Below are 11371 nucleotides of genomic sequence, written 5' to 3'. Positions count from 1 at the left end.
AGAGAAAGGAACATGCGCTCTCTAACACAGCGAGAGAGAAAGAGAGAGAGGAACATGTGGTCACGCTGCTCCTTCCTGCTCTGTGTTCTTCTGAAGACGAGACAAGCTTGAGACAAGGGATGCACTGATCCACTTTTTTCACTTCCGATCCGATTCCGATACCTGAATTTGGATATCTGCCGATACCGATATTATGCCGATACCATTATTTTTCTTGAATATAGGCAAAGATTTGGCGAATTAAAGTTTTTTTTTTTTTTATATTCCTTTGCAAAAAACAGACAAAATTAAGAAAATATACAAGGCAAAAAAGGATACCATTATACATGGGCAAATTAGGTGCTGGAATTGCAAAAAAAAAAAAAAAAAAAAGTAAAAATTGGAACGATACAGAGAAGACTGGCATGCGGTCATATAGCACCACCTAGTGGCAAACACATTTTATTTTTTTGCAAACACAAAAAGTTGATTATCTCAGGAACCGTTTGTCCGATCGACTTCAAACTCGGGGAGTGCGCATAACCCCCCACAGTCACTGTTGAGAGGTAGAGAGAGAGAGAGAAAGGAACATGCGCTCTCTAACACAGCGAGAGAGAAAGAGAGAGAGGAACATGTGGTCACGCTGCTCCTTGCTGCTCTGTGTTCTTCTGAAGACGAGACAAGCTTGAGACAAGGGATGCACTGATCCACTTTTTTCAATTCCGATCCGATTCCGATACCTGAATTTGGATATCTGCCGATACCGATATTATGCCCATACCATTATTTTTCTTGAATATAGGCAAAGATTTGGCCAATTAAAGTTTTTTTTTTTTTTATATTCCTTTGCAAAAAACAGACAAAATAAAGAAAATATAGAAGGCAAAAAAGGATACCATTATACATGGGCAAATTACGTGCTGGAATTGCAAAAAAAGTAAAAATTGGAACGATACAGAGAAGACTGGCATGCGGTCATATAGCACCACCTAGTGGCAGACACATTTTTTTTTTTGCAAACACAAAAAGTTGATTATCTCAGGAACCGTTTGTCCGATCGACTTCAAACTCGGGGAGTGCGCATAACCCCCCACAGTCACTGTTGAGAGATAGAGAGAGAGAGAAAGGAACATGCGCTCTCTAACACAGCGAGAGAGAAAGAGAGAGCGGAACATGTGGTCACGCTGCTCCTTCCTGCTCTGTGTTCTTCTGAAGACGAGACAAGCTTGAGACAAGGGATGCACTGATCCACTTTTTTCACTTCCGATCCGATTCCGATACCTGAATTTGGATATCTGCCGATACCGATATTATGCCCATACCATTATTTTTCTTGAATATAGGCAAAGATTTGGCCAATTAAAGTTTTTTTTTTTTTTATATTCCTTTGCAAAAAACAGACAAAATTAAGAAAATATAGAAGGCAAAAAAGGATACCATTATACATGGGCAAATTACGTACTGGAATTGCAAAAAAAGTAAAAATTGGAACGATACAGAGAAGACTGGCATGCGGTCATATAGCACCACCTAGTGGCAAACACATTTTATTTTTTGCAAACACAAAAAGTTGATTATCTCAGGAACCGTTTGTCCGATCGACTTCAAACTCGGGGAGTGCGCATAACCCCCCACAGTCACTGTTGAGAGATAGAGAGAGAGAAAGGAACATGCGCTCTCTAACACAGCGAGAGAGAAAGAGAGAGAGGAACATGTGGTCACGCTGCTCCTTCCTGCTCTGTGTTCTTCTGAAGACGAGCTTGAGACAAGGGATGCACTGATCCACTTTTTTCACTTCCGATCCGATTCCGATACCTGAATTTGGATATCTGCCGATACCGATATTATGCCGATACCATTATTTTTCTTGAATATAGGCAAAGATTTGGCCAATTAAAGTTTTTTTTTTTTTTATATTCTTTGCAAAAAACAGACAAAATTAAGAAAATATACAAGGCAAAAAAGGATACCATTACATGGGCAAATTACGTGCTGGAATTGCAAAAAAAAAAAAAAGTAAAAAAAAGTAAAAATTGGAACGATACAGAGAAGATTGGCATGCGGTCATATAGCACCACCTAGTGGCAAACACATTTTATTTTTTTGCAAACACAAAAAGTTGATTATCTCAGGAACCGTTTGTCCGATCGACTTCAAACTCGGGGAGTGCGCATAACCCCCCACAGTCACTGTTGAGAGAGAGAGAGAGAGAGAGAGAAAGGAACATGCGCTCTCTAACACAGCGAGAGAGAAAGAGAGAGAGGAACATGTGGTCACGCTGCTCCTTCCTGCTCTGTGTTCTTCTGAAGACGAGACAAGCTTGAGACAAGGGATGCACTGATCCACTTTTTTCACTTCCGATCCGATTCCGATACCTGAATTTGGATATCTGCCGATACCGATATTATGCCGATACCATTATTTTTCTTGAATATAGGCAAAGATTTGGCCAATTCAAGTTTTTTTTTTTTTTTATATTCCTTTGCAAAAAACAGACAAAATTAAGAAAATATACAAGGCAAAAAAGGATACCATTATACATGGGCAAATTAGGTGCTGGAATTGCAAAAAAATTAATAAAATAACAAGTAAAAATTGGAACGATACAGAGAAGACTGGCATGCGGTCATATAGCACCACCTAGTGGCAAACACATTTTATTTTTTGCAAACACAAAAAGTTGATTATCTCAGGAACCGTTTGTCCGATCGACTTCAAACTCGGGGAGTGCGCATAACCCCCCACAGTCACTGTTGAGAGATAGAGAGAGAGAGAGAAAGGAACATGCGCTCTCTAACACAGCGAGAGAGAAAGAGAGAGAGGAACATGTGGTCACGCTGCTCCTTGCTGCTCTGTGTTCTTCTGAAGACGAGACAAGCTTGAGACAAGGGATGCACTGATCCACTTTTTTCAATTCCGATCCGATTCCGATACCTGAATTTGGATATCTGCCGATACCGATATTATGCCCATACCATTATTTTTCTTGAATATAGGCAAAGATTTGGCCAATTAAAGTTTTTTTTTTTTTTATATTCCTTTGCAAAAAACAGACAAAATAAAGAAAATATAGAAGGCAAAAAAGGATACCATTATACATGGGCAAATTACGTGCTGGAATTGCAAAAAAAGTAAAAATTGGAACGATACAGAGAAGACTGGCATGCGGTCATATAGCACCACCTAGTGGCAGACACATTTTTTTTTTTGCAAACACAAAAAGTTGATTATCTCAGGAACCGTTTGTCCGATCGACTTCAAACTCGGGGAGTGCGCATAACCCCCCACAGTCACTGTTGAGAGATAGAGAGAGAGAGAAAGGAACATGCGCTCTCTAACACAGCGAGAGAGAAAGAGAGAGAGGAACATGTGGTCACGCTGCTCCTTCCTGCTCTGTGTTCTTCTGAAGACGAGACAAGCTTGAGACAAGGGATGCACTGATCCACTTTTTTCACTTCCGATCCGATTCCGATACCTGAATTTGGATATCTGCCGATACCGATATTATGCCGATACCATTATTTTTCTTGAATATAGGCAAAGATTTGGCCAATTAAAGTTTTTTTTTTTTTTATATTCCTTTGCAAAAAACAGACAAAATTAAGAAAATATACAAGGCAAAAAAGGATACCATTATACATGGGCAAATTATGTGCTGGCATTGCAAAAAAAAAAAAAAAAAAAATGTAAAAATTGGAACGATACAGAGAAGACTGGCATGCGGTCATATAGCACCACCTAGTGGCAAACACATTTTATTTTTTTGCAAACACAAAAAGTTGATTATCTCAGGAACCGTTTGCCCGATCGACTTCAAACTCGGGGAGTGCGCATAACCCCCCACAGTCACTGTTGAGAGATAGAGAGAGAGAGAAAGGAACATGCGCTCTCTAACACAGCGAGAGAGAAAGAGAGAGAGGAACATGTGGTCACGCTGCTCCTTCCTGCTCTGTGTTCTTCTGAAGACGAGACAAGCTTGAGACAAGGGATGCACTGATCCACTTTTTTCACTTCCGATCCGATTCCGATACCTGAATTTGGATATCTGCCGATACCGATATTATGCCGATACCATTATTTTTCTTGAATATAGGCAAAGATTTGGCCAATTAAAGTTTTTTTTTTTTATATTCCTTTGCAAAAAACAGACAAAAGTAAGAAAATATACAAGGCAAAAAAGGATACCATTATACATGGGCAAATTACGTGCTGGAATTGCAAAAAAATAAAAAAATAAAATAAGTAAAAATTGGAACAATACAGAGAAGACTGGCATGCGGTCATACAGCACCACCTAGTGGCAAACACATTTTATTTTTTTGCAAACACAAAAAGTTGATTATCTCAGGAACCGTTTGTCCGATCGACTTCAAACTCGGGGAGTGCGCATAACCCCCCACAGTCACTGTTGAGAGATAGAGAGAGAGAGAAAGGAACATGCGCTCTCTAACACAGCGAGAGAGAAAGAGAGAGAGGAACATGTGGTCACGCTGCTCCTTCCTGCTCTGTGTTCTTCTGAAGACGAGACAAGCTTGAGACAAGGGATGCACTGATCCACTTTTTTCACTTCCGATCCGATTCCGATACCTGAATTTGGATATCTGCCGATACCGATATTATGCCGATACCATTATTTTTCTTGAATATAGGCAAAGATTTGGCCAATTAAAGTTTGTTTTTATTTTATATTCCTTTGCAAAAAACAGACAAAATTAAGAAAATATACAAGGCAAAAAAGGATACCATTATACATGGGCAAATTACGTGCTGGAATTGCAAAAAAAAAAAAAAAAAAAAAAAGTAAAAATTGGAACGATACAGAGAAGACTGGCATGCGGTCATATAGCACCACCTAGTGGCAAACACATTTTATTTTTTTGCAAACACAAAAAGTTGATTATCTCAGGAACCGTTTGTCCGATCGACTTCAAACTCGGGGAGTGCGCATAACCCCCCACAGTCACTGTTGAGAGATAGAGAGAGAGAGAAAGGAACATGCGCTCTCTAACACAGCGAGAGAGAAAGAGAGAGAGGAACATGTGGTCACGCTGCTCCTTCCTGCTCTGTGTTCTTCTGAAGACGAGACAAGCTTGAGACAAGGGATGCACTGATCCACTTTTTTCACTTCCGATCCGATTCCGATACCTGAATTTGGATATCTGCCGATACCGATATTATGCCGATACCATTATTTTTCTTGAATATAGGCAAAGATTTGGCCAATTCAAGTTTTTTTTTTTTTTTATATTCCTTTCCAAAAAACAGACAAAATTAAGAAAATATACAAGGCAAAAAAGGATACCATTATACATGGGCAAATTAGGTGCTGGAATTGCAAAAAAAATAATAAAATAAAAAGTAAAAATTGGAACGATACAGAGAAGACTGGCATGCGGTCATATAGCACCACCTAGTGGCAAACACATTTTATTTTTTGCAAACACAAAAAGTTGATTATCTCAGGAACCGTTTGTCCGATCGACTTCAAACTCGGGGAGTGCGCATAACCCCCCACAGTCACTGTTGAGAGAGAGAGAGAGAGAGAAAGGAACATGCGCTCTCTAACACAGCGAGAGAGAAAGAGAGAGAGGAACATGTGGTCACGCTGCTCCTTCCTGCTCTGTGTTCTTCTGAAGACGAGACAAGCTTGAGACAAGGGATGCACTGATCCACTTTTTTCACTTCCGATCCGATTCCGATACCTGAATTTGGATATCTGCCGATACCGATATTATGCCGATACCATTATTTTTCTTGAATATAGGCAAAGATTTGGCGAATTAAAGTTTTTTTTTTTTTTATATTCCTTTGCAAAAAACAGACAAAATTAAGAAAATATACAAGGCAAAAAAGGATACCATTATACATGGGCAAATTAGGTGCTGGAATTGCAAAAAAAAAAAAAAAAAAAAAGTAAAAATTGGAACGATACAGAGAAGACTGGCATGCGGTCATATAGCACCACCTAGTGGCAAACACATTTTATTTTTTGCAAACACAAAAAGTTGATTATCTCAGGAACCGTTTGTCCGATCGACTTCAAACTCGGGGAGTGCGCATAACCCCCCACAGTCACTGTTGAGAGATAGAGAGAGAGAGAAAGGAACATGCGCTCTCTAACACAGCGAGAGAGAAAGAGAGAGAGGAACATGTGGTCACGCTGCTCCTTCCTGCTCTGTGTTCTTCTGAAGACGAGACAAGCTTGAGACAAGGGATGCACTGATCCACTTTTTTCACTTCCGATCCGATTCCGATACCTGAATTTGGATATCTGCCGATACCGATATTATGCCGATACCATTATTTTTCTTGAATATAGGCAAAGATTTGGCCAATTAAAGTTTGTTTTTATTTTATATTCCTTTGCAAAAAACAGACAAAATTAAGAAAATATACAAGGCAAAAAAGGATACCATTATACATGGGCAAATTACGTGCTGGAATTGCAAAAAAAAAAAAAAAAAAAAAAAGTAAAAATTGGAACGATACAGAGAAGACTGGCATGCGGTCATATAGCACCACCTAGTGGCAAACACATTTTATTTTTTTGCAAACACAAAAAGTTGATTATCTCAGGAACCGTTTGTCCGATCGACTTCAAACTCGGGGAGTGCGCATAACCCCCCACAGTCACTGTTGAGAGATAGAGAGAGAGAGAAAGGAACATGCGCTCTCTAACACAGCGAGAGAGAAAGAGAGAGAGGAACATGTGGTCACGCTGCTCCTTCCTGCTCTGTGTTCTTCTGAAGACGAGACAAGCTTGAGACAAGGGATGCACTGATCCACTTTTTTCACTTCCGATCCGATTCCGATACCTGAATTTGGATATCTGCCGATACCGATATTATGCCGATACCATTATTTTTCTTGAATATAGGCAAAGATTTGGCCAATTAAAGTTTTTTTTTTTTTTATATTCCTTTGCAAAAAACAGACAAAATTAAGAAAATATACAAGGCAAAAAAGGATACCATTATACATGGGAAAATTACGTGCTAGGAATTGCAAAAAAAAAAAAAAAAAAAAAAAGTCAAATTTGGAACGATACAGAGAAGACTGGCATGCGGTCATATAGCACCACCTAGTGGCAAACACATTTTATTTTTTGCAAACACAAAAAGTTGATTATCTCAGGAACCGTTTGTCCGATCGACTTCAAACTCGGGGAGTGCGCATAACCCCCCACAGTCACTGTTGAGAGATAGAGAGAGAGAGAAAGGAACATGCGCTCTCTAACACAGCGAGAGAGAAAGAGAGAGAGGAACATGTGGTCACGCTGCTCCTTCCTGCTCTGTGTTCTTCTGAAGACGAGCTTGAGACAAGGGATGCACTGATCCACTTTTTTCACTTCCGATCCGATTCCGATACCTGAATTTGGATATCTGCCGATACCGATATTATGCCGATACCATTATTTTTCTTGAATATAGGCAAAGATTTGGCCAATTAAAGTTTGTTTTTATTTTATATTCCTTTGCAAAAAACAGACAAAATTAAGAAAATATACAAGGCAAAAAAGGATACCATTATACATGGGCAAATTACGTGCTGGAATTGCAAAAAAAAAAAAAAAAAAAAAAAGTAAAAATTGGAACGATACAGAGAAGATTGGCATGCGGTCATATAGCACCACCTAGTGGCAAACACATTTTATTTTTTTGCAAACACAAAAAGTTGATTATCTCAGGAACCGTTTGTCCGATCGACTTCAAACTCGGGGAGTGCGCATAACCCCCCACAGTCACTGTTGAGAGAGAGAGAGAGAGAGAGAGAAAGGAACATGCGCTCTCTAACACAGCGAGAGAGAAAGAGAGAGAGGAACATGTGGTCACGCTGCTCCTTCCTGCTCTGTGTTCTTCTGAAGACGAGACAAGCTTGAGACAAGGGATGCACTGATCCACTTTTTTCACTTCCGATCCGATTCCGATACCTGAATTTGGATATCTGCCGATACCGATATTATGCCGATACCATTATTTTTCTTGAATATAGGCAAAGATTTGGCCAATTCAAGTTTTTTTTTTTTTTTATATTCCTTTGCAAAAAACAGACAAAATTAAGAAAATATACAAGGCAAAAAAGGATACCATTATACATGGGCAAATTAGGTGCTGGAATTGCAAAAAAATTAATAAAATAAAAAGTAAAAATTGGAACGATACAGAGAAGACTGGCATGCGGTCATATAGCACCACCTAGTGGCAAACACATTTTATTTTTTGCAAACACAAAAAGTTGATTATCTCAGGAACCGTTTGTCCGATCGACTTCAAACTCGGGGAGTGCGCATAACCCCCCACAGTCACTGTTGAGAGAGAGAGAGAGAGAGAAAGGAACATGCGCTCTCTAACACAGCGAGAGAGAAAGAGAGAGAGGAACATGTGGTCACGCTGCTCCTTCCTGCTCTGTGTTCTTCTGAAGACGAGACAAGCTTGAGACAAGGGATGCACTGATCCACTTTTTTCACTTCCGATCCGATTCCGATACCTGAATTTGGATATCTGCCGATACCGATATTATGCCGATACCATTATTTTTCTTGAATATAGGCAAAGATTTGGCGAATTAAAGTTTTTTTTTTTTTTATATTCCTTTGCAAAAAACAGACAAAATAAAGAAAATATAGAAGGCAAAAAAGGATACCATTATACATGGGCAAATTACGTGCTGGAATTGCAAAAAAAGTAAAAATTGGAACGATACAGAGAAGACTGGCATGCGGTCATATAGCACCACCTAGTGGCAGACACATTTTTTTTTTTGCAAACACAAAAAGTTGATTATCTCAGGAACCGTTTGTCCGATCGACTTCAAACTCGGGGAGTGCGCATAACCCCCCACAGTCACTGTTGAGAGATAGAGAGAGAGAGAAAGGAACATGCGCTCTCTAACACAGCGAGAGAGAAAGAGAGAGAGGAACATGTGGTCACGCTGCTCCTTCCTGCTCTGTGTTCTTCTGAAGACGAGACAAGCTTGAGACAAGGGATGCACTGATCCACTTTTTTCACTTCCGATCCGATTCCGATACCTGAATTTGGATATCTGCCGATACCGATATTATGCCGATACCATTATTTTTCTTGAATATAGGCAAAGATTTGGCCAATTAAAGTTTTTTTTTTTTTTATATTCCTTTGCAAAAAACAGACAAAATTAAGAAAATATACAAGGCAAAAAAGGATACCATTATACATGGGCAAATTATGTGCTGGCATTGCAAAAAAAAAAAAAAAAAAAATGTAAAAATTGGAACGATACAGAGAAGACTGGCATGCGGTCATATAGCACCACCTAGTGGCAAACACATTTTATTTTTTTGCAAACACAAAAAGTTGATTATCTCAGGAACCGTTTGCCCGATCGACTTCAAACTCGGGGAGTGCGCATAACCCCCCACAGTCACTGTTGAGAGATAGAGAGAGAGAGAAAGGAACATGCGCTCTCTAACACAGCGAGAGAGAAAGAGAGAGAGGAACATGTGGTCACGCTGCTCCTTCCTGCTCTGTGTTCTTCTGAAGACGAGACAAGCTTGAGACAAGGGATGCACTGATCCACTTTTTTCACTTCCGATCCGATTCCGATACCTGAATTTGGATATCTGCCGATACCGATATTATGCCGATACCATTATTTTTCTTGAATATAGGCAAAGATTTGGCCAATTAAAGTTTTTTTTTTTTATATTCCTTTGCAAAAAACAGACAAAAGTAAGAAAATATACAAGGCAAAAAAGGATACCATTATACATGGGCAAATTACGTGCTGGAATTGCAAAAAAATAAAAAATTAAAATAAGTAAAAATTGGAACAATACAGAGAAGACTGGCATGCGGTCATACAGCACCACCTAGTGGCAAACACATTTTATTTTTTTGCAAACACAAAAAGTTGATTATCTCAGGAACCGTTTGTCCGATCGACTTCAAACTCGGGGAGTGCGCATAACCCCCCACAGTCACTGTTGAGAGATAGAGAGAGAGAGAAAGGAACATGCGCTCTCTAACACAGCGAGAGAGAAAGAGAGAGAGGAACATGTGGTCACGCTGCTCCTTCCTGCTCTGTGTTCTTCTGAAGACGAGACAAGCTTGAGACAAGGGATGCACTGATCCACTTTTTTCACTTCCGATCCGATTCCGATACCTGAATTTGGATATCTGCCGATACCGATATTATGCCGATACCATTATTTTTCTTGAATATAGGCAAAGATTTGGCCAATTAAAGTTTGTTTTTATTTTATATTCCTTTGCAAAAAACAGACAAAATTAAGAAAATATACAAGGCAAAAAAGGATACCATTATACATGGGCAAATTACGTGCTGGAATTGCAAAAAAAAAAAAAAAAAAAAAAAAGTAAAAATTGGAACGATACAGAGAAGACTGGCATGCGGTCATATAGCACCACCTAGTGGCAAACACATTTTATTTTTTTGCAAACACAAAAAGTTGATTATCTCAGGAACCGTTTGTCCGATCGACTTCAAACTCGGGGAGTGCGCATAACCCCCCACAGTCACTGTTGAGAGATAGAGAGAGAGAGAAAGGAACATGCGCTCTCTAACACAGCGAGAGAGAAAGAGAGAGAGGAACATGTGGTCACGCTGCTCCTTCCTGCTCTGTGTTCTTCTGAAGACGAGACAAGCTTGAGACAAGGGATGCACTGATCCACTTTTTTCACTTCCGATCCGATTCCGATACCTGAATTTGGATATCTGCCGATACCGATATTATGCCGATACCATTATTTTTCTTGAATATAGGCAAAGATTTGGCCAATTAAAGTTTTTTTTTTTTTTATATTCCTTTGCAAAAAACAGACAAAATTAAGAAAATATACAAGGCAAAAAAGGATACCATTATACATGGGAAAATTACGTGCTAGGAATTGCAAAAAAAAAAAAAAAAAAAAAAAGTCAAATTTGGAACGATACAGAGAAGACTGGCATGCGGTCATATAGCACCACCTAGTGGCAAACACATTTTATTTTTTGCAAACACAAAAAGTTGATTATCTCAGGAACCGTTTGTCCGATCGACTTCAAACTCGGGGAGTGCGCATAACCCCCCACAGTCACTGTTGAGAGATAGAGAGAGAGAGAAAGGAACATGCGCTCTCTAACACAGCGAGAGAGAAAGAGAGAGAGGAACATGTGGTCACGCTGCTCCTTCCTGCTCTGTGTTCTTCTGAAGACGAGCTTGAGACAAGGGATGCACTGATCCACTTTTTTCACTTCCGATCCGATTCCGATACCTGAATTTGGATATCTGCCGATACCGATATTATGCCGATACCATTATTTTTCTTGAATATAGGCAAAGATTTGGCCAATTAAAGTTTTTTTTTTTTTTATATTCTTTGCAAAAAACAGACAAAATTAAGAAAATATACAA

This window comes from Poromitra crassiceps, assembly GCF_964638095.1.
Source record: "Poromitra crassiceps genome assembly, chromosome: 29".
Classification (NCBI taxonomy): domain Eukaryota; kingdom Metazoa; phylum Chordata; class Actinopteri; order Beryciformes; family Melamphaidae; genus Poromitra; species Poromitra crassiceps.
This window is presented reverse-complemented; position numbering follows the sequence as displayed.